The sequence below is a fragment of the Bison bison genome, unplaced genomic scaffold (assembly GCF_000754665.1).
Source record: "Bison bison bison isolate TAMUID 2011002044 unplaced genomic scaffold, Bison_UMD1.0 scf7180017864146, whole genome shotgun sequence".
Taxonomy (NCBI): domain Eukaryota; kingdom Metazoa; phylum Chordata; class Mammalia; order Artiodactyla; family Bovidae; genus Bison; species Bison bison.
The window spans coordinates 12,314,846-12,338,604 of NW_011494718.1; the positions used below are offsets into that span (position 1 = coordinate 12,314,846).

Consider the following 23,759-nt stretch of genomic DNA (forward strand, 5'->3'; position numbering starts at 1 on the left):
GAGCACCAAGCATCACCCTGCCTCTCCCCACTGGGTGCCTCCAGGCCCTTGAAACAACTCTGAGAATTAATGACAAAGTGTGTGGTTATGGATGTGAAAGGACAGCCTCTAGAGAATCCAAATGCATGCTATAAAGTCATACCACTTGCCCTTCCCAAGTTCCGAAAAGGTAAGTCGCATTTGGAATGGAGTGTAAAAGTTAAGACGTACAGGTTGTCCCTTGGCCTTGGCCATAGGTCTTTGTGCTCAGTTGCTTCAGTTGTGTGTAACTCTTTGTGACCCAATGAACTCTAGCCTTCCAGTTCCTCTGTCCTTGGGATTCTCCAGATAGGAATACTGGAGTGGGTTGCCATGCCCTCCTCCAGGGTGTCTTCCCGACCCAGGGCTGGAACCTGCATTGGAAGGTAAGTTCTTTACCACTAGCGCCACCTATTCCCAAGCACTTTGATAACAAGTGCCTGCAATGCCAGTGGGCTGACTCCTGATTGCTGAGTGCTAGGCCTGAAGCAAGTCCGTCTTTTGTCCTCGCTTAGGAGTGACCACAAGCCGTGGATCCTCCTGGTTGTGCTGCTTCCAGCTGTTTCTGAGGGGTGATTCACTAAGGATGATTAGGCAGCAACTAGGAGAACTTGGCACCTGTGACATATCAAAATAGTAAAACATACAGGCATCTGAGGGGTCACTCAGCCTGTTTTTCGTGTTCAGGCATCTTTCTAAGTTAAAGAAAGGCTGATGAGATTATAGGAAGTACTCTCTGCTTCTACATGAAAAATTCAGCACCCACCCCCTCAAAGGTTGGGCCTGGCTTCAAACTGCCCACTAGAGGCTTGTGAAAATTTATTTAAATGGTCCCCCCCTTTTTTTTTTCTTATGAATACTTCAATTTTGTATTCCATCTCATAGTACATCTTATCTCTTTTAACATAGAAACAGTATTTTTCTTCCCAAATCCTAGAGGAGGATTGACTGGCCTGTAAGAGATGGCACATTTGTCCTATAGCTCCCCTGCCTGCAGTGCACCTCTGGGGGTACACGTGGGAAGTAGAGGCCTTTTTACCCCCAAAAGAAGGATGCCTTGTGGGAGGATGTAGCCATGCTCCTTGAGTTTCTAGAGATGAATACTCAAAAATTTCACCCCTAATTCTTTCATTTACTTGTTTGTTTATGGCTGTGCAAGGGTTTTCTCTGGTTGTAGCAAGTTGGGGCAACCCAACTAGAGGCTCACTAGTTGTAGTGCGTGGGCCTGTCCTTGGGGTGGCTCTCTTGTGGAGCGCGGGTTCCCGTGCGCATGGGCTCTGTAGTTGTGGTGCGTGGGCTTTGTTGTTCTGCGGCACGTGGGATCTTCCTGGACCAGGTATCAAACTCGTGTCCCCTGCATTGGCAGGCAGATTCTTCACCACTGGACCACCAGGGAAGTCCTCACTCCTAATTCTTAATATTCAATTCAAGTTTCATTAATTGACCATTGTGGAATTTCTAGAGACTAAAACTTCTAACTCAGGATGTATTCCAGCTGTTCTTTTGAGCCAGGGTTGAATGAACAGCCCCATTTTTCTAGATTTCTTGTCTTTAGTTCAAATAAAAATAGATCTTTAATTTGCCTTCATATGGTCTTTTTTGGATGTCTTACCGAGGAGCCAGTAGCAACCCGATTGGTTTTACCCCTCTCTGTAAAAGGCTGTGAGTTAAAGGCCTCCTCCTGGTGCCCTGGTTTCAGTGTCTAGTCCTGGTCAGTGGTCACAGGAATACCCTTCATTGATGACCAGGCTCTGCTCACGAGTTAGAACTAAAGGCTGGTGAATCTGACATTAATACAGCTGGATGAATTTTTCACAGTTTGCCATGTCACATAGTCTTCCAGCCCCTTGATGTCTCTGCATGGTTTGGGTCTGTCATAGCAAAGTAAAATTTTCATCTTTTAATGGTGACATGCCTCCATTTCATGGAAAGAGCATCATTTCTAGGGCCCTCTGGCTGAGTTTTCTCTATCTCTTCTCTTTGAGTGGCTCATTTCTGGGCCTATTAATTCAGAAATGTCTCTGGGTCAGAAAACCTTTTTTGTTTTCTACTTCTAAGCTTTTCTTTATTCTTGATAACATTGATAAACCTAAATATCACAGTAACTCTTTCTAAAAAGACCCAGAAGTGTCACAGAAACATAGATTGCTATATACATTTTTCATAACTAAACCAACACTCTGTCTTCTCTATCAAGATGTTTATTGATGTACTTCAGAAATATAGATGATAATTGTTCAAAGACAAAATTCTCCCTTTCAGATTTTATATTTTCTCTTAATAGACTTTTTAAATTCGGTGATTTTATTAACTGAATAGACATTGAACCAATTCTTGATAATTCTTGGGTTCTCCTTACATTAAGGTGAATAAAAAAATGGGAGCTATTTGTTTATGTATTATTTATCCATAGTATCTTTGTTTCTTGGAAGGAGAAACCATCCTTCAAAAATCTTCTGTACTGCACTGCTGGTTTGGGTAAGGATGTTTGGGAAAGGGTACTCTGGACATTTACAAACCTAGGATACTGTTCTTTCCTGCTTGAGTTTGTAACAGTATCTTTCCCCCATTCATCTAGCCTGCAAAAGTGAATACTCAATCTTTCCCAAATCATTCTCTTCCAGCCTCCATTTCAAGACCCTCTGTTATGGATTGAATGTTTGTGTTCTCCCAAGATTGATACGATGAAATCCTAACCCCTAATGTGACAGTGTTGGGAGGTGGGACTTTGGAAGGTGATTAGGTCATGACGGTAGAATCCTCATGAATGAGATTGTAGGTGCTGCATTCTCACTAATGTCTGACTTTCTGCGATCCTGTGGACTATAGCCCAGGCTCCTCTGTCCATGGAATTTTCCAGGCAAGAATACTGGCACGGGTTGCCATTCCCTTCTCTAGAGGATCTTCCCAACCCAGGGATTGAACCCATAACTCCTATGTCTCCTGCACTGGCAGTTGGATTCTTTACCTCTAACACCAACTAAAAGAGATCCCTCTCGGCTCCCTTGCCCTCCCACTATGTGAGGACACAAGCAAGAAGATGGCCATCTCTGAACCTCATTAGATGCTGAATCTGCTCACGCCTTGATCCTCCAGTCTCCAAAATGTGAAAAACAAATACCTTATTTATGCGACTCAGTCTGCAGTGTTTTTTTTTTTAACTTTTCATTTTATATTGGAATATAGCCAGTTAACAATATTGTGATAGTTTCAGGTGAACAACAAAGGGACTCAGCCATCCATATACATACGTCCTTGCTATAGCACCTCGAATGGGCTAATATGCCCTCTGACTCCACTTTCTCCAGTGGATGACATATAAACCCAGTTGGTCATCTGAGCCCTCCTCACAAGGGTGGCCTTTGTCTTCCTCCTGTCAGTGCCTCATCTCCCCACACCACCTCCTGTGTAAAGTATCTACCCTGCAGTCCTGTGTACTTTAGCCATGTTTTTCTTTTGCTTGCTGTACTTGTCCACCTGTCACTAGGCATGGTGTCCACCTCATTCCCTAAAGCCCAGCAGCAGTGATTCCTCCTTTGCACTTTTTCTGGTCCACTTACTACCTGCCTGTGAGGTGGGGTCTTCCTCCCCAAGCCCCTGTGACATGTCATCTCACCTCAAGGTTCATGTCCTTTTACTGTGTCTTAAGTTCCTTGCTCTATTGCAAATGTTGAGTTTCCTTCATCTTTGCAGGGGAGGGGGGCGGCTGTCCTGTAGCCTGGGGTCTGTGTGGGCAGTGGAGGGAGTACATGTGACAGCCGTGTAGACCTGGGTTCCCCTCCTGCTTCTGTCCCTGAGCTATGTGCCCTTGGGCAAGTCATTTAACCTCTAGCTGCCCCTGGAAATGGCCCATCACTCTTCTCTGTAGGATGACTGTGAGAATGGACGCTGAGATGGGACAGCCAGGTAAGGGGCCTTGAAGAGTGTCCTGTACATGAGAAGCATGTGGTCAATTCAAATTCCTTGCCCAGTCCTCAGTCCAAACGGGGTCTTAAAGCAGCTGTGCATGAATTTGGTGCCTGGTAAATACTGACTGAATTACAGGCCTCCTCAGGGCCTGCAGGACATTTTGCAGCTACAGATCAAATTGGCATAAAAATTTGTAGCCTGATGTGTGGGAGTTGTGAGTCAGGCTTTATCACACCAATTTCTGTCTTTTTAAAAATATTTTTTTTGTATGTTTATTTTTGGCTACGTTGGGTCTTCGTTGCTGTGCTTGGGCTTTCTACAGTTGTGGTGCGTGGGGGCTTCTCATTATGGTGGCTTCTCGTGTGGAGCACACATTCTAGAGAGTGTGGGCTTCAGTAGCTGCTGCACGTGGGTTCAGTAGCTGCAACTCTGGAGCACAGGCTCAGTAGTTGTGGCACACAGGCTTAGTTGCCCTGCAACATATGGAGCCTTCCTGGATCGGAGATTGAACCATGTCTCTTGCATTGCAAGGTGAATTCTTAACCACTGGATCATGAGGGAAGCCCTGAATTCTGTCTTTACTAGAGACAGAGAATGTTCCAGATCTCTTACATGTTAATCTCTTCTCCCCCAGCCCCCCTTATTGAAGCAAGAGAGAATGACAGTTCCCTGTTAGGGAGCAGGCAGAAACCTCAGTGTTATCTTTGCTGTAATTTGGAGGGCCTGTCTTTCTACTTTCTTGCTTAAATTATGTGCACAGCACACACTATGACTTGGCCCTTCCCCTCCTGCCACAAATCCCTTGAAGGCTACCAGCTTAATATGAACACATCTTCAATTCTTTCTCAATTCTTTTTGGTAATTAATTTCCCAGAGGTCCTCTTTTTATTACTTGAGAGCAAAAGTTTTGAACAGACTATGAATGAGGTTTGCTTGCTTTCATTATGTTGGTAGTATGTTGAAAAAAATAACCCTAAAACTTCCTCCAACGAGTCAGTAAAATATAATTCTGTTAAAAAGGTCAAATGTGATCCCTTCAAGAGAACACCCCAGTGGTCTTCCTTTAGAACTGTGTATGATATTTTTGGAACAGAGTTTTAATGTGGCTTTTTTTCTTTCAGAGGTCTTTCCTAGCTTGTATTAGGCAGATGAGGTTGTTTAATGAAGAGTTGTAATTAATTCAGAATAGTCATTAGCATGTAAACATAAGCTGACCTTCAAGAACCTTTGAAGAAAATTTCACAGTTCATGGGCACAGACATTTGACAGAGGGAAGAAAACAGAATTGTATGTCAGTTTGGTGTATTATTTCAAAACATGGAAGTTAATTTTGTGGCAGGGTATGATGATAATTGAAGGGTTAAAGACTTGGAGAGTTGTAAGCTCAGTTTAATCTTTCAGCTGCCCTTAAGTGAGTCTTAACAGGTATTGTCACTAAATAATGGGCATAGCTAATGAGAAGAGTTTAATCATCTTGGGGTGTGGGATTAACAACTTGGGGAAGTGAAAACTTTTACTAAAGGAAGATGTGTCTTGTTATGTACCTCATATCCACAAGGAGAGCAGAAATGTACCTTGCAAACCTTTTAGGGAGTGGAGCAGGTCTGATACAACGGTTTAGACCTGGAATGTAAGGACTTGTGTGCCTTTGAACTCCACCTCTGTTTCCCCAAATGATGGAGCTGAGTTAGAGGAGCTCTAAGGCCCATTTGAATGCTGTGTTTACTTCTCGGATTTTTGTGATCTCCTATTTAAATCTGTGTGGTAGGTGGCTGGTCACTCTCTCCTAATACGATTCTGACCCCTGAAAAAAGGAAATTTATTGTGTCAGTTAGCTGTTGTTCCTGTTTCCTCACCATTGTGTGTGTGATGGTTTGCTTCACAGGTTTGTTCCTTTTTATTCCTGTGTATTAAATCCTTGTGTGTATATACTATAATGTATCCATTTTCCTATTAATGGATTGTTTGCAGACTTCGCCTGTGCCCAGGAGCCAGTGACCATGGCCTTGTGTCTGGTGCACCTGTACACGGACTTTAAGCCTGCTTTCCCCTTTTCTTTGAGATATAACTTGTGCGGGGTCCTATTATTTGTGGAGTTTAGTAAACTTTCTGATGAGCATTCTCGCCTAAGAAAAGGATGCTTCCAAGGTTTGCAGGATTGTTACTTACGTAGAAGTTATCTTTAGCCTGATTTGTGTGGACTTGCTTACCAGTGACTCAGTGATTGTTGTGGAGGAGAGAACTCCCTGTGGGTTCTGGTTTATTTTATCTTCACTTCACTTTCCCTGTATACATGATTGTTTGTGTTTTCATATCAGACTCCTGTGAATTCTTTTGGCAGTGGTGAGATCCTAAAGTATAAATAAATCCAGCAGAACATACTTGGCGTCCCTTTGGTAGGCACTCTTTGCCTTCCCTTTGTGTGTGTTTATCACGCCCATACCAGCCGTGCTAGTGACATATCACTTTCGTACCATGCCCGACTGAGTCCCGTGCCAGTAGAGTCCTCATCCAACAAGATCCTAAGTGGAGATGGGCAACTCCAACAGGACATGGCTGTGACAAAACTGAAATCACAACAAATCCCCAAACTCAAGACGCCGGAGGACACACCCACACCTGAAGGGTGAGCCAATCCAACCAGCTCCTTTTATAGATAGAGACGTGGGTTTAGAGAAAGTGGCATGTCCAAATAGAACTCATGTCTTTTTCTGCGGTTCAGGTTGCAGCTTCTCTTAAACTAGTAATATTTATTGGCTGAGGCTAAGGCAGTATTGAAAGAGGACTTGATGTACTCAGAATTTATTATTGGTTTTGGGCAACGAAAGCTTTTTTTAAAAAAAAAAAAACAAACAAGGGCCAGAATAATATGTGATTTTCTGTTCTCTCTTCTTGGCAAGTGACACACAGCATTGTGCCCGCCTCGCTTTAAATGCTCAGTGTTTTTATGTGGGTTGTAGGTTTATTTTGGTCCTAATCACATTATGCTGACATCTAGTTAGTTGTGCTCCTCCGCTTGAAGAATTTTAAATTTCACTTGAGATTTCTTTTGACTACAAGTAAGACAAAATTTCTCTGTCAGCTGAGGGAATCCACTCACTGTGTGGAGTTGTCAGTGACCTGTAATTAACTCAAGTCCTTTGATTTCAACTTGGGAAGCATGCTTGCTTTTAGACAGCTGCTCCGACCTGGAGAGTTCCCCCTCTGCCCTCTGTTTCATTTCCCCATGACTGAAGGCCCCGTGTCCTTCTGCCTTTGGTACTGTCAGTCTCTGTCTGCCTGGCGTTAAGCCGGTTGGAGTCTTCGGTAGGCAGGTGATCAATCTCATCACTACTTATTTGCTTTATGCTATGAAATCTGTCTTAGTATCTGTGCTTCACATTATTGAGATAGTGGAAAGGTATGTTTGAACAGTTTGCTGGCAATTTCAGGTAAGAGGTGAACTGAGCAATTGTATGATAAAGAGGCAGAATACTATTTTGGCAAACTTGGGCCTGAGCCTACTTGCCGAGGCACAGATTGAACAGAGAGGAGGCAAATGTGGGTTTCCTTTGGACCAGGGGTCCCCAACCTTCAGGATCCAATGCCTGATGATTTGACGTGGAACTGATATAATAATAGATGTAATGTACTTGAATCATCCCCAAACTACCCTCCCGCCACCCCCCGGTCCATGGAAAAATTGTCCTCTGGTCCATGGTGCCAAAAAGTTCAGGGACTGCTGCTTTGGACCATCAGGTGATGGTACTGCTCTAGCTGTGATGCTGGAGATGGGAAGATGGTGGAACCCACTCCCTGTCCTTCCCCACGTGAGCAGTTCCCTCCCGGGCACCGTTTTATTGAACGTTGAAGATCAATGAATATGGGTGAGTGAGCTAAGGAGATTTCAGTGGGGGGTGGGGGTGTCTCCTTCCCCAAGGACAGTGCGAGGCTGTGTTACTAACTTGGAATCTTTGGAATTCTGACCCCTCCTCCTCCTCTGTAGCACCTCCAGTGTCCACCTTTCCTCTCCTTGTCTGTCTGTCCTGCTTTACTGCTCTGTGGGCTCACTCCGCTTTGTTTGTCCTCTTCCTTTTCTTCATACCCCAAACTGCTGTTAACAATCACAGAAAAGTTTAAGGTATTTGTTCTCCTTGGGATAAAATGTGAGGTTTCATGTTTTCTTTGGAAAAATGACTGAGTTACATTGTTACAGAAGCAAAGATACCCCAAGCACAGTTGTGCCTGTTTTTTTTTTTTTTCAATTTGTTAGGGGTTTCGGTTATGAAGCCCATGGCACCCCACTCCGGTACTCTTGCCTGGAAAATCCCATGGATGGAGGAGCCTAGTGGGCTGTAGTCCATGGGGTCGCTAGGAGTTGGACACGACTGAATACCTTCACTTTCATGCATTGGAGAAGGAAATGGCAAGCCACTCCAGTGTTCTTGCTTGGAGAATCCCAGGGATGGGGTAGCCTGGTGGGTTGCCGTCTCTGAGGTCGCACAGAGTCGGACACGACTGAAGCGACTTAGCAGCAGCAGCAGCAGCAGCAGCAGCAGCAGCCCACTTTCTCCTAAGGGCCCTGGAGAAAAAGGAGGTGGTTATCGCTGTGTAATGAATCTGATTAGTTGTTCATTGCTCCAGTATTTGTTGTTGTTGTTATTGTTTGTTTTTTTTTAGCACAAATTACTCTGCCATACAGGCTGTTTGAGAACTCTGCTTACATCTAATTAATAAAAAAATAGTCACATATGCTGTTCATGTTGTTCTAAGAGAATTAGGAGCTGTGTGTCTTACCACATTGCCCATCTTGAAACAATGTGTTAACTCTTCCTCAAAACATACTGATTTGCTGGTACAGAAGTTTATTGGGCCTGTTGGAACATTTCCTCCTTTCCTCTTTGTTTTTGTTAATAAAATAATTATGTGAGACTCTACAGCCCATGTTCTAGCTTTCCTAGTAAATTTTTTACCCCTGCACATAGTACTTCAACTGTTTAAACCTCAATTTTCTCATCTGAAAACTGGGAGTGGTGGTTTTACCCATCCACAAGGTTACTGTCTGGAGTGGGAGTGTGTATAAAGCACTAACTCTGGGCCCAGCACTTGGTGAGGACTCGGTAGACGTTGACTCGTAACACTCCTTTGTGCTGACTTGTGCCTGGGGCAGAAAGGAGCCCAGGGCTTGGGGAGGTAGGCAGAGTGTAGCTTCTGAAGACAAACTCAAGTTCAGATTTCAGGTCACTAATGTAGGATGTTAGGTAAGAGTTTAAACATATCTGAATCTCAGATGCTTCAACAGAAAATTGAGTTACTATCTGCCTCAGCTGGCATTAGCTTTGAGGACAATATAAATTGATGTGAAGTCACAGTTGCTCAGTTGTGTCCTACTCTTTGCGACCCCATGGACTGTAGCCCACCAGGCTTCTCCGTCCATGGGATTCTCCAGGCAAGAACACTGGAGTGGGTTGCCATTTCCTTCTCCAGAATTGATGATGATGGCTTATTAAATAAGCTTAACCTTAGAGTGGGATAATGCATGGAAAAGTATGGTACTCAGTACAGAGCTACTATTAGTGTGGCATTTTGAGTATAGGATGGAAATATAATGTTGAAAGAATAGATAATAATATTAAAGATTTATTGAGCACTTACATGTCCCACACAGAGATCTAAGTGTGGTTAGAAGTATTAACTTACAAATGAATGGATAAGCTGTAGTACATATATAATGGAATATTACTCAGCCATAAAAAGGAATGGATTTGAGTCAGTTCCAGTGTGGCTCAGCTAGTAAAGAATCCGCCTGCAATGTGGGAGACCTGGGTTCGATCCCTGAGTTGGGAAGATCCCTTAGAGAAGAGAAAGGCTACTCACTCCAGTATTGTGGCCTGGAGAATTCCATGGACTGTATAGTCCATGGGGTCACAAAGAGTTGGACACGACTGAGCAACTTTTGCTTTCAGTGAAGTGGATGAATCTACAGCCTGTTATACAGAGTGAAGTAAGTCAGAAAGAGAAACACAAATATCATAAATTAACACATATATATGGAGTTTAAAAAAATGGTACTGATGAACCTATTTGCAAGGCAGCAATAGAGACGCAAACACAGAGAACAGACAGACTTGTGAACACAACAGGGGAAGGAGGGTGGGATGAATGGAGAGAGCAGCACTGTAGCATATATATTACCATATGTAAAATAGACAGCCAATTACCATATGTAAAATAGACAGCCAGTGGGAATTTGCTGTGTGACACAGGGAGCTCAACCCAGGGCTCTGTGACAACCTACAGGGCTGGGCAGTGGGAGGGAGGTCAAAGAGAGAGGGGACATATGTATACCTGTGGCTGATTCATATTGATGAATGGCAGAAACTAACACAACATTGTGAAGCAATTATCCTCCAATGAAAAATAAATAAAAATTTAAAAAAGAAGTATTAACTTATTTCAACAATTCTGAGGTAGTTACTATTGTCCCCATATTATACAAAATGGTTATGTGTCTTGGCCAAGGTCATAGAGCTATAAGTGGTAGAACTGGGTGAACTTGGTCTGAAGCTTCCAGAGCCCACAGTATTGACCACAGAGCTGGGGATTTTAAGCCAGATAAAACGCTTCTCTCCTGACTGTGCTTTTTTGTATGAAAGATAAACATCACCCAAACAGTTGGGGATGTGCTAACCCAGCATCCCTGGGTGAGGGTAAAGTATTTCTCACTTAGTTGGTAAATATCTCCCAAGTATTGATAGGAACCAAGTCAAGGAATTCTTGGTGTGGGCAAGGCTCATTTTTTTTTTTTTTTTTTTTTTTTTCTGTTACTGCTTACATCCTTACTTAAAACTGCATCCCTAGTGGCTCATAAATGAGACACTGAGGGTATTTGCTTCCTGTACCTTTTCAGTAGGAATCATTAGCAGGAGATGATAATACCGTATTAAATATGCTTAACCTTGGAAATTCTGTCTGTTTGCAAAATGGAGAATTGGGAACTGATGACTCCAGTATTCTCCTATTTCCAAAAGCTGATGCAGGATATGCCAGCCCCTAGAATCAGGCCAGGAGGCAAAAGGGATGAAAAAAAGGGAAGTGTGTCTCGTCAGTGGTGTAGAAGGAGTATAATTTGTGGCAGTCAAGTTCCATTTGGTTGAAGACTATAAAACTGGCTGCACAATTCTCAACAAAGCATAGTCTCTAGAAGGGAGTATGTTATGTGCTCGTGAAATTGAAATTGTATTTCTAAGAAAATATCCCTGTAGTTTCTCTTTAAAAGAGTCTTTAGTGTCTATAAAAAAGGGGGGTGGGGAACGAGCCAGGAACTGAGAAATAAAATGCCATCTTTCTTTGGGGATCTGAAATCTTTGTCACTGTAGAGGTTTGTGTCCCTCCCGAATGTGTATTTATTCTGGAGAGAAATAGCACGTGCCTGTCTACATGCTGAAATTTGACTTTGATGTGGAAGATACAAGAACCAAGCAGTGTTTACTCGTGCAAAAATATATTCGCATACACAGGCTCACAAGCTTCCTGAAGTGGCTAAACAGATAACCTCCACAGTTTCCATCTTAAATGCACGGAAAATACGGAATCGTGAGTAGTAGCTTTTCTTTCTTACCTGCCTCCCCCCCCTTTCCCTGTCCCTTTGGCAGTAGAACAATAAATCAAAGCCTTCTTTCTTTAAAACAGAAGTTGGAGCTGCAGTGTGGGGACCAAAGAGGTACATGAAAAGATGACCATGTATGTTGTTAAGTGGGAAAAGGAGCAAAAAATTGTGTATTTAAGAGGTTCAGCATGCAGGTAAAAAGAGTGTGTGTATGTAGCGATTTTAGAAGTTGACCTCATTAGCAGGATTGGGGGATGTGATCTTGGGCAAATAACCTGCCATTCTGAGTCGATCTCCTTGTCCATAAAGTGGGTTAGAAATACTCACCTCATAGAGAAATTATGAAGATGAAAGCCAAATGGTACACAGTGGAGAGTTTGAATTGTAACTGGAATGCAGCAAGTGTTCAGTTAATGTAGCCATCGTTGGCATGGAAAAAACACGTGGAATAAAGTTTGTCAAACTGTACACTCACATTATTTTGATGGAGGGTGGGGAACAGGGATGGAATGAGGTTTGAATTTGTTTTACCAGCATTTATACCTTTGTTAGCTGGAAAATAAAATCAGCAAGATTTTTTGAAAATCTGAGGGAGACAGAATGAAGTGTAAAGTCATCTCTGTAATGGCTGTCTGCTCACTTGCCCTAGGTTGTTTTGCTAGAGACCTTTTAACTTTAGTATATATCGTTTTCAATTTTTTTAAAATAAGACTTTTAGTTTATTTTATTATTATTATTATTATTATTATTATTACTTTTGACTACACTGCTAGGCATGTGGGATCTTAGTTCCCCAACCACGGATCAAACCCACGCCCCTTGCATTGGAAGTGCAGTCTTAACCACTGGGCCATCAGGGAAGTCCCTGTGCTGCTGCTGCTAAGTCGCTTCAGTCGTGTCCGACTCTGTGCGACCCCATAGACGGCAGCCCACCAGGGTCCCCCGTCCCTGGGATTCTCCAGGCAAGAACACTGGAGTGGGTTGCCATTTCCTTCTCCAATGCATGAAAGTGAAGAGTGAAAGTGAAGTCACTGAGTCGTGTCCGACTCTTCGCTACCCCATGGACTGCAGCCTACCAGGCTCCTCTGACCATGGGATTTTCTAGGCAAGAGTACTGGAATGGGGTGCCATTGCCTTCTCCGCCCTACTTAGTCCTTGCCAAGGCAAAGGGTTGAGTTAGAAGCTCTTGCCTGGTGGCTCGCATGGAAGGAGGGAGAGGATACCCCAGTGAAAACCTCACTCATCTTTTCCCTTGAACTATTGTCTCTCATGTATTAAAAGATTGACGGGAAAGTGTGTCTGATCCTTGGAATTCTGGGTCAGAGGTGCTTAAAGAGCACGCCTAAAGCTTGAAGGGAAAGGTGATCATATGTAGTTTTTTGTTGCACAGAAGATCATGTCCCCCTCTTATATCCCTTCCCTCTGGCTGAGTTTCTCACGTCTGTGCAGTGGTTTTGAGGCAAGCAAAGAATGGCTGATGTGGAATGTGAGAGCCCTGGGATCGGATTAGCAGGACCACTTGTGGGCGTGTGAATTGAGTGGTTGACACTGGTGACACCCGTTTGACAAATAGTGGTGCAACTCTCAAAGAAAAGAAAGCAGCACGTCTAAGTAGCTGCATTATCTTCCTCTCTTTTAAAGGGAACATGTCAAGAAATAAAGGAGACTCTGTTAGTAAATCCTGTTAAATTTTTGTTGTTCCTGGGTTTGACACCCTGTGCACTTTGTTGGTTTCTACCTTTTGAGGGTTTGGTTTCTGAGTAAGGCTGTTTTAGGCTGTGTTGTCCGCTTATCAAGTTCTTGTGAATGCAGTTTGCTCAGATTGTCAGGGTGCTGCCCAGCTTGTGTGTGGGCTGGTCTGTGCCAGCCCCAGCAGCAGGACTGAATGCCTTCCTGCATGCCCTGTGGGCTCTCTGTAGTTCCCCATTTTTAATGGACCTGGAGGCAAAAACCTTTCATAAGGAGTTGTTTTCCAGCACTGGTGGTGATTTTGCTTTATTATAATTATTTTTTTTATTTTAAAGCAAATCTGTGACTTGCTAAAACCGCTGAGGCTTTCTAAGATGGTTCTTCCATTTGGCATATTTACTGGCTGGCTTATCATGCTTTTCTTGTTTTTTTTCCTACAGCTGACAATTTCAGGACAGAACGAGTCCCAAGTGTCAATTTCAGAGTTCAAAAGCCAGAGAAGAAAGCTGCATCTTCTCCCCCGGATGTGCAGTTAACTTTGACTCTGGCAGAGGTTTGCTCACCCTGCTGGGGTGGGAGAATATTGTTGAGGGTTTGGAAGCTGCTAATGAAATGAATGGTCTGCCCTGAAATTGTTTTCTCACATACTGGCCCCTTACAGCCTCCACCCCCTACTGCAAGTATACACGTACACGCAATTCCAAGGATCCCAGGGCTGGGATAAACACTCACAAGAAATCAACAGCTTAGATACTAATTCTTGCCTGCTTTGAATTTACCAAGTGTTTCTCAGAACTAGAATTTTATAAAGTACACGATTGTACAGCTGTTTCAACAGAACCCTCAAGCTAGCAACAAGGCGAAATAAATCCCAACGAGAACTAAGCTAAACCAGGCACTTGCAGTTCAGATGGGGCAGGTGGCATGTTCAGCTGCCATGTGACTTGACATTCTCAGTGAGATATGAACGGGGTAGTGTTCTCCTGTACTTCCCCAACCCTGAAGCCCTGGAATAAACACTTAATACATCTGCCTCCTCTGACACCCTGTCTTGCTTTCTGATGAATAAGAGGTCAAAGGCTTCCATTTCTATACTATGGCGTAGCAGCATGATATCAGGCAAGTAGTCATAGACTGTTTTGTTAGTAGCTAGCATCCTCAGAATGGGGCACCTATGCTAAGTGTATTGGGTTGGCCAGAAGTTTCCTTAACATCTTACGGAAAAACTCAAGCAAACTTTTTGCCCAACTCAATATATACTCTTTCTTACTTAATCCTCTCAAGCACCTTATGAGGTTTGAGGTTGTGTTTTCTTTTCATGGATGAGAAAGTGGAGGCTTAGAGCAGGTTATGGAGTTGGGAGTCGTACCCAATTCTGTTCAGATGCTGAAGCTGGCTTCAAACTACTAATATAAATCTGCAACACTGTAAATCTGGAATATATAATAATTCTAAACTTGTTTGCCCTTATTTATGGCTTTTCATGTTTATGTGTACATATGTAAAGAGTAAAATTGGCCAGATATTAAAGGGAAAAGTTGACAAGTCCATTAGCATAGGGGGAGAATTTAACCAAATTCTCCCAATTGTTAGGAAATTTTACCCATTTCCTAGTATTTCATATATCAAATGCAGGCAAACAATGAAAACAGTGAAGAATATAGACGCTTAAGGCAGTGGAAATGTATAAAACACAGCTCCCATATCTGGAGCATACTTACTTTCAAGCACACGTGGAACATTAATGAAAAGTGACAAGGGGTAGTCTTCGATAAATTTTAAAGTCAGTATCATGTAGGCTAGGCTGTGTGTGCTTGCTAAGTTGCTTCAGTCGTGTCCGACTCATTACAACCCCATGGGGTGTAGCCTGCCAGGCTCCACCATCCCTGGGATTGTCCAGGCAAGAATACTGGAGTGGGTCGCCATGCCCTCCTCCCAACCCAGGGAGGACCCAGGGGTCTTCCCGACCCAGAGACTGAACCCCTGTCTCTTAGTGTCTCCTGGATTGGCGGGTGGGGTCTTTACCACTAGTGCCACCTGGGAAGCCCATTATTTAGGCTACTCAGAATCAAAATCAAATGCAAATGTAGAGCCACAAAGGCAAGTGCTCTGTGGATGTGAGATGCCCTTCAGTTCCCTTCCCGTGGTGAGCGTCCAGACACAGGTAGGAAGAGCTCAGCTTTGGGGGGCTAACCTGGCAGCAGGGCAGTGGAGATGCCAGCCTGTTGTGGAGCAGCCCAGTTTTACAGAGATCGGATGCTGGTCCTCTCTCCTTTTGAAGGGCCCAGGATGGAGGGTTTTTTTTTTTTTTTTTGACACAGGCACTCCTCTGCATTTCCCAATGAGGCATTTTTAAAATATAAATCCCTGCCCTTCTATTCTTTTAAGGGAGAGCCCTTAAAACCACCTGGGACTCCTTGTTTATGGGAATTCCAGGCTGTTCCAGCATTCCTGTGCCCTGATAACTTGGCCTTTTCAAGGCTGGGAAATTAAAATGTCATGTTGCTACGTAAATTAAAATCACTGGCTTTCAAAAAGCTGTGAATAGGAGCTTTGTAAATGGGGGATTTTATACTGCAAATTTTTCTCTTAATGTAGAAATTCTCATTCCCAGAGGGGTGTGTGTGTGTGTGTGTGTGTGTGTGTGTGTGTGTGTGTAGGAAGCTGTTTTGGTTCCTGTTGGAGCTGAGTGGTACTTGTAGCAATGTGGCTTAGAGAGAAGGTCTTGAGCTTGAGAGCCCAGGAGAGCAGTATCACTGGGAATAAAAGTGAATTGAAGGGAAAGAATCTGAAAACCAATATAATATTATACACACACACACACCTGAATTACTGTGCTATACACTTGAAACTAACATGGCATTGTGAATCAACTATACTTCAATTTAAAAAAGCCTATTGCTTCTCCACTCTGAAAGAATAGAGGAAATTGTATATTTTAGACAGTTCTGTGTTTGGCATATAGTCAGTTCAGTTGCTCAGTCGTGTCCGACTCTTTGCGACCCCATGAACCGCAGCATGCCAGGCCTCCCTGTCCATCACCAACTCCTGAAGTCCACCCAAACCCATGTCCATCAAGTAGTAAGTGGCAGTAAATGATACCTGTTGGGATAATAGTTACCTACAACTTCACTGACTGAGACTTTTAGCTTTAGAATTTGCAGTCACTTGGGTTGCATTCATAATCCATTGCATGTTGACTCTTCTTCAGTCATTCTTACAGATAATTCAGAAACTGGTAGGGTCTAGAAGTTCAAGTTGTTTCTGCTCTCCATGATGCATCTCCTAAGCAGATGAGCAGACAGGAGCTTAGAATCAAAGGATTTTAAGTTGGAAAGAATCTTCCTCCCTTCATTTTTTACTCGAGGGGGAGAAAAGAGGACCACAGAGTTCAAATGATTGACCTCAAGCCGTAAAGTTAGCTATATAGGACAAGAATAATGTTGTCGTGTTGCCATGGTTACCAGCATGGTGTCTGTGTGTTAATTCATGTTGTGACATCTTTATGAGGATGCTGCTGCTGTTCTAGTCTTCCATGTAAGGAATCTGAGGCTTAGGGAATGTGTAGCACTTGGTTAAGGTTACGCAGTTCCTGTGCTGTTCCATCTGGCTGCAGGTCTCATCCTGGTATCCAGAACTCTGCACTGCTTCTTTGGTGTGTTTAATCTACTTACAAAGTTGCTAAAGGCAGCCACCTGTCCTTCAGTGAGGCAGGCATCTTCTTGCACAAAGCGATGATCATGTGCACAACATTCTCAGATCTCCCTGAAATGTGTAACAGTCTCTTAGAGATGATTTAAAACCAGCCTGGGGTTAATTTGTGCATCCAAATTCATGTGACTTGGTGCTACTGGAATTTATTGAATACATCCCCGCGTTTGCTTCTGAAATGGGGTCATTCCCTAGGTCCCCTGGCACCTCCCTACCCGCTCTCCCCCAGGCTCGTCTTCTCAGGTCATTGGCAGGATTGTACTCAAGGATAGTCCAGTTTTTTTCTGTGGTAATGTACAGGTTATTTGATCTTGTCCTCAAGTTTCAGAAGTGGGTGAAAATTTAATGGCATCACCCATTTCTTGCCAATTTTGATGACTTCTGCTTTGTTGCTTCATATTACATGTTCAGGGACAGAGTGCCAAATCCTTGCAGGAAATGGGACACTGACTTAGACGTGAGGCTGTTTTGTCTAGAAAAGGACCCTTAGAGTAGGTGAAGGGATGAGGAGACCAGGTTCCGGAGAAGTTGGTCATCAGCGGGGCTGAGGCGAGTGATGCGGTGCTCATTGCCCTGCTCCTCACCACACCCCTGCCTCTAGTTGAAGCCTTCCGTCAGCTCCCCCAGGCTGGTCCGCACCAGCCTGCTGAGCAGTTCTTTTTTCCGTTTATTGGCTGAGCTGGATCTTTGTTGCTCTGCATGGGCCTTTCTAGTTGTGGCAAGCGGGGCGGGGGGGCTACTCTTTAGCTGAGCCACGTGGGTTTCTCATTGCAGTGGCTTCTCCTGTTGCGGAACACAGGCTCTGGATGCGTGGGTTTCAGAAGTTGTGGCACGTAGGCTCAGTAGTTGTGGCACATGGGCTTAGTTGCTCCGCAGCATGTGGAATTTTCCCAGACCAGGGATCAAACCTGTGTCCCCTACCTTGGCTGCTGGATTCTTAATCACTAGACCACCAGGGAGGCCCTGCTGAGCAATTCTGATCATCTGTTTGTTAGAACTCTTTGCAATGTGGTGTTGGATCCACAACTAAAGGCTTTAGTCTTGCATTAATGGTGGTCCTAGGGCACGAGGGGTGTGTGAGAGTTGGCAGTGGTGTGGTTGGTCATGGGGATTGCTGGTACATTTATTATCTTTTCTTATATTATGATAAGCTTAAACCTGATAGACAAAATAGTTAAGGAATGCTATCTTCTGATGACACTGGAGACATGGGTGCCTTTCCCTTAGACATGCATATGTAGAGCTGCCATTTTCATGTGATCTGATACTAGTTTGCACACGTGCCTCCCTGGGATTTTGCTTCTGCAGCTTGTCAGAGTCCCCTCTGACACCCAGTGACAGCCACTCCCAGCTCCAGTGCAGGCCTCGTCTCTGGGGTGGTCTAGCCAGTCTGAGTGGTCCCAAGGGCCCTTCCTTCAGTGGGTTAAGAGGCATTATCCCCTGCTGGGCAGAATCCCTTGGCGATCTTAAAAGTGTTCTGCCTCCAAATAGAAGTAAAACTGTAAAATCTCATGTTGTTTCTATCAGCTTAGGACACTGGCCCTAGTAGATCTCTCCCAGACCCTGTCCCCAGTGGTCTGTATTTCTGTTGGTAACTTTGGAAATGTTCTCTGTTTCTGTGTGAAAGGATATGCAAGGGTTACAGAGTCTGGGTCCTATTCTCAGACTGTGTATATAGATAAGACTGTGTGGGTACAGATAAGTTGTGATTCACTGAAAAGTTAGGCTATAAAGCAGATGTAAGACTTAGGTGTATGGGTGGGCATTGTGGTATGTGAGCCCCTATATACAATCTATCTATGGAGTCTGTTAGAGTGTATGTGTGTATGTGTATCTGCATTATACAAGGGGCTTCCCAGGTGGCACAGTAATAAGGAATCCGCCTGCCAATGCAGTAGACTCAGATTCGATCCGTGGGTTGGGGTCCTCCTTCCTGTAGGAGGAAATGGCAGCTCACTTCAGTGTTCTTGTTTGGGAAATCCCATGGACAGAGGAGCCTAGTGGGCTACAGTCTGTGGGGTTGCAGAGAGTCGGATGGATTAGCGACTGAGTGTATACATGCTTGCGTATGTATACAGGTAGTATACGCATGCACCCTTGGTACCAAAGACACGCTGAGCCATGAGTCTCCCTTTGCTGCTTGGATGGGCCCTGAATGGTGGGTTGGATTGTAGGTGAGGAGTACATACTGGAGCTGCTGGAACTGGAAAGATGTCAGGCATCTGGTGCTAGAATCGGAAGTTCTGTTTAGTTCTCCCCAGAGACATTTTAAGTGATTATGACTATGAACACACTTTGGTCTTCTTCACACTGGTATTAGTTTGACTCCCCTTATAGAATCCTGCCTGGGTGAGCTGGTACCTTTGTCTTGTACAACTGGGCTGGGGATAAAAATTCCAGTGCTCTCCCTCAAGAAACAGTTGACCTATTGTGCATGTTTAGGAAAAACAAACAAACAAAAACCCTGCTTTGTGGAAAAACCCACCTGGCTTGTTACCTTACACTCTTGACGAACTAGGGGTCAGTCAAGCCCAAAGATGAAGATGTGTCTTGGGAACTTTGTAGGAAATTTCTTCCTGCCCCACTGTGGAAGTAACATGGAAGATTCTCTCTGCAGATGGTATTTTGACTGGGAGCACCCGGAGACCTCGCCCTGAACACAGCAAAGCTTTAACTCGCAGTTCCTGGGCCAGCTTTTATCTGGGGGTTCTAATCCAGAACTGATGCCAGCTTCTTTTTCTCAAAGGCAAAAGTGTGTTTTTTTGATGATAAAATACAAAATGATCATTACTGGAAGTGTTATAATAGTGGAAGAATAAGCTTAATATTCTAAAACTCACAGCAACTGTTAGCATTTTGATAGATTTCCTCTTGGTATCTTTCTCTGTGCATCTTTATGTTTTTAATTTTTCTAGGTTATAAAAATAACACATGTGGAAAATATATTAAAATGAAATCATGTGCATATATTATTTACCCTGAAGATAACTGCTGTTAACCTTTTAGTGCATTTCTTTATAATGTTTTCCTTTATAGATGAACATATGTATATATATTTTTTCAATAAAATGAGGAAATATTTTAAGTAGCTTATATCTTATTCAGTTTTATATTTTCATTTTTCAATTAATGTTGGCAATGCTAAGGTTATAATGCTGTTTCAAACTATGTAAATATAGTTTAAATTGATACATAATTTAAGTGAATATATAAAAATTGACCTGGTCAGTTCCTGTATATCTTTGTACAGAAAGTGTTTTTCAGTGTTTCAGGATGAATTATCAGAAGTGGAAGTACATGGGTTTAGGAAACATTTTTAGAGCTTTTAGCACATACTGTCCATTACTGTTGAGGAAAGAAGTGGGGAGAACTCTCATTTTATACTCGGTCGCATCTCCTCTATTCTACCCCAGTCTTTGCCTTCGCCACCTCTTTCGGTTGTTCTCTTATTTTTCTTAAATTTTTTTTGACTAGCCAGTACATGCATGGAGGGCAGATACATGGGGAAAATAATTATCCTTCCTACCTCTGTCTCTTGGACACAAGATTCCTTACCCAGAAGGAACCTTCTCTCATATTTTATGTGTCCATCCAGAGATAATCTGTATGTAGACAAGCATGCATGTGTTTGTGTATATATAACTATGGGGCTTCCCAGATGGCTCAGCAGGTGAACAATCTGCCTTCCAGTACAGGAGACTCAGGAGACGTGGGTTCCATCCGTGAGTCAGGAAGATCCCCTGCAGGAGGAAATGGCAACCCATCCCAGTGTCCTTGTCTGAAATATACTGTAGACAGAGGGCGGGCCATAGTCCATGGAGTTGCAAAGAGTCGGACATGACTGAGTGACTAAGCACAAGGCACAAGTATAACTATATATATTCTAAAGCAAAAGTGATAGCTTTACCACGTTACTCTTTAGTATTTTGCTTTACATTTTGTAGGTCTTTGCACATAGGTATTAATACATATAGAACTGCCTGTTTCTGGTTCCTTTTTTCAATGACTCCTTAGTATTCTATGTAATGTGGATGTACCATAACCTATTTGCCTATTCATCTACAATTGACTTTTTCTTTTTTGGTTTCTAAGATTCTGTTATTCTTAATAAAGCTTCATGAAGATTTCTAATATACATGAATTTATAAGAAATCTCTAAAAGAATTGTTGGGTCAAATGAATATCTATTTAAAAAATTGATAGCTATTGCTACACTTCTTTCTTTGGGGAAAGATGTATGGGGTTCTGTTTCCCACTCCTGGATCTTTTTGATCTTTGTCTTTCCTGAAAGATGAACAAGTGATTTACCGCAGATGTAATTTGCATTTCTCTTGTAAGTGGGGTTGAGTACCTTTTATAGGTTTGTTGAAGAACTGTCTTAATTCCTTTTGACAGTTGTTTGTAGTTTGTGCCTTCTTTTCTGTTAGGTTGTTGGTCTACTTCCTATCCATTTGTTGGAACTCTGAATATATTAAGGAGGTTGTTTGTTTTACCTGCAAACAATTTATCCCAGTTTATCACTTATTGTTGGACTCCTTTGATAGTGTGTTTTTGGATTTATTATGAAATACTCATAGAGTATTTTTCCCCTAGTACTATTATGGGTTTGTTTTTCATCCCTGAATCATTAGCTGCAAGTTCAGAGGCACTCAAGATGTTATGTATTTTATTTTATTTATTTAAAAAATACTTATTTGTTTTTGTCTGTGCTGGGTCTTTGTTGCTGGGCGCAGGCTTTCTCTGTTTGTGGCGAGTGGGGGCTGCACTGTAGCTGCGGTGCATGGGCTTCTTACTGCAGTGGCTTCTCTTGTGGAGCATGGGCCCTGGGGCACTCAGGCTCAGTAGTTGTGGGCTTAACTGCTCGAGGCTTGTGGGATTAATGAGTCTGATAATTCTCATATCAGTTGCAAAGAGTCAGACATGACAGAGCCACTGAAATGATACTTAGGTCAGATGAGCAAGTGTCCTAAAATTTTTATGTTTGCAGAAATCTTTGGGGGGGGGATTGTTAAACATGTGGAGTCTTAAGCCCAGGAATGTGCATTTTTATTGCTTAAATAATTTCTGAAGCAGTCGGCCTGTGATCCACAATTCGAGAAACTCAAAACTAACTAAAACCTGGAAATGGGTGAGTCAGGGAAAGCTGGTGGGGATGTGTTCCTAGGCGTCATCCTCCTTCCCTCCCCATCTCCTCATGGCGAATTTGGATCAAGCCTACATTTAGTTGTAAGAGCTCTTACTCAAGTCTCTAGACTCCAAGGATCATTTTAAATATCAGTTCAGTCGCTCAGTCGTGTCTGACTCTGCAACCCCATGGATTGCAGCACGCCAGGCTTCCCTGTCCATCACCAACTCTCGGAGCTTGCTCAAACTCATATCCATTGAGTCATTGATGCCATTCAACCATCTCATCCTCTGTTGTCCCCTTCTCCTCCTGCCTTCAGTCTTTCCCAGCATCAGGGTCTTTTCCAAGAAGTCACTTTCACATCCATACATGACTACTGGAAAAACCATAGCTTTGACTAGATGGACCTTTGCTGGCAAAGTAATGTCTCTGCTTTTTAATATGCTGTCTAGGTTGCTAATAGCTTTTCTTCCAAGGAGTAAGTGTCTTTTAATTTCATTCCTGCAGCCATATATATATAAATATATATATGTATAAAATGAGACAGCGACAGAAATATACACTAAGATATATATATATATGTGTGTGTGTGTGTATATTTAGACACAGAGATACACAGTAAGGTGTATTCTGAGAATAATAGTGTTTTTCTTTCTCACCTCATTAGTTATTTAACAAGGAACCATACTGCTGAGGTTAATGCCAGGAGGGCTTGTGAGTGTACTCAGTTACTCAGTCGTGTCCTCTGACTCTTTGCCACCCCATGAACTGTATAGCCTGCCAGGCTCCTCTGTCCATGGAATTTTCCAAGCAAGATATTGGATCAGGTTGCCATTTGATCTTCCTGACCCAAGGATCGAACCTGAGTCTCTTTCATCTCCTGCATTGGCAGGTAGATTATTTACCACAGCACTGCCTGGGAAGCCCAGTAGTATTTGGGCAGTATTATTTCTTGAATTAGGGCAGTATTTATTTCTTTGTGGGTGTTTGAACCCAGGCCTGTTAATATCAAACTTATAGACCATTATAAGCTTTAAGACATTGTAAGCATCCCTGGCATTCTGCCTGGAGGGAAAACTTGGTCTTTCTGTCCAGCAACCTGTAGGGAGCTATTAAGACCCCCTGCACCAAGCCATGTGAATTACTATGAGTTTGTGATGTGACAAGTGGCTTCAAGTCTCAGGTAAGTGACTGCTCTCCACTTCTGGAGTGAACCGAAGATGTTTGCCAGTTAACTTGCCTTTGGGATTATGTGTTCAATGCTTCCCAGATGTCAGTGTGGGCGTCAATCACCAAGGATTAAAATACATATTCTGATTTAGCAGGTCCAGGCTGGGACCAGGGAGTTTACATTTGCAATAATCTTCTAGGTGGGAGGTCCAGGGACCTCACTTTGCCTGGAAGGGATTAGGAGTTAGATCTAGATTTAAAGCGTGGCTCTGTCATTTCAGCTGTGCTACCTATGTGTCTTTGTTTACTCGAGTTACCTTGCCCAGCCTTGGTTTTCTTCTTTGCATGGTAGAGACAGTGTGATTGAGAGGGATAGTCTACGTAAGCACCTAGCAGGACAAATGTTAGCAGTCTTCCAACCAGACTTTTGTTTATGAGACAAGGAAGAAGCGAAGAGCACCAGTAGTTGGATTTTCATCTAAATGTGTCAGAACAATACATTTTGAAAAAATTGGGAGGCTTATCAGTTGACTAGATTTTTAAGAGTAT

At 43.1% G+C, this 23,759-nt stretch overlaps 1 protein-coding gene across 10 annotated transcripts in view; it reads left to right on the plus strand.

Moving 5' to 3' along the window:
• Window positions 1–23,759, plus strand: part of TLN2 (talin 2) — a 499,482-nt gene that overhangs the window by 128,686 nt on the left and 347,037 nt on the right. Inside the window, exon 1 of one of the 10 annotated variants that reach the window (XM_010840790.1) lies at window positions 6,202–6,553. The exons of the other annotated variants lie outside the window; for them this stretch is intronic. The gene's annotated coding sequence lies outside the window, so the exon portion shown is untranslated. Of the gene's footprint in view, window positions 1–6,201; window positions 6,554–23,759 lie in introns of those variants that run through there. 10 annotated transcript variants of the gene reach the window in all.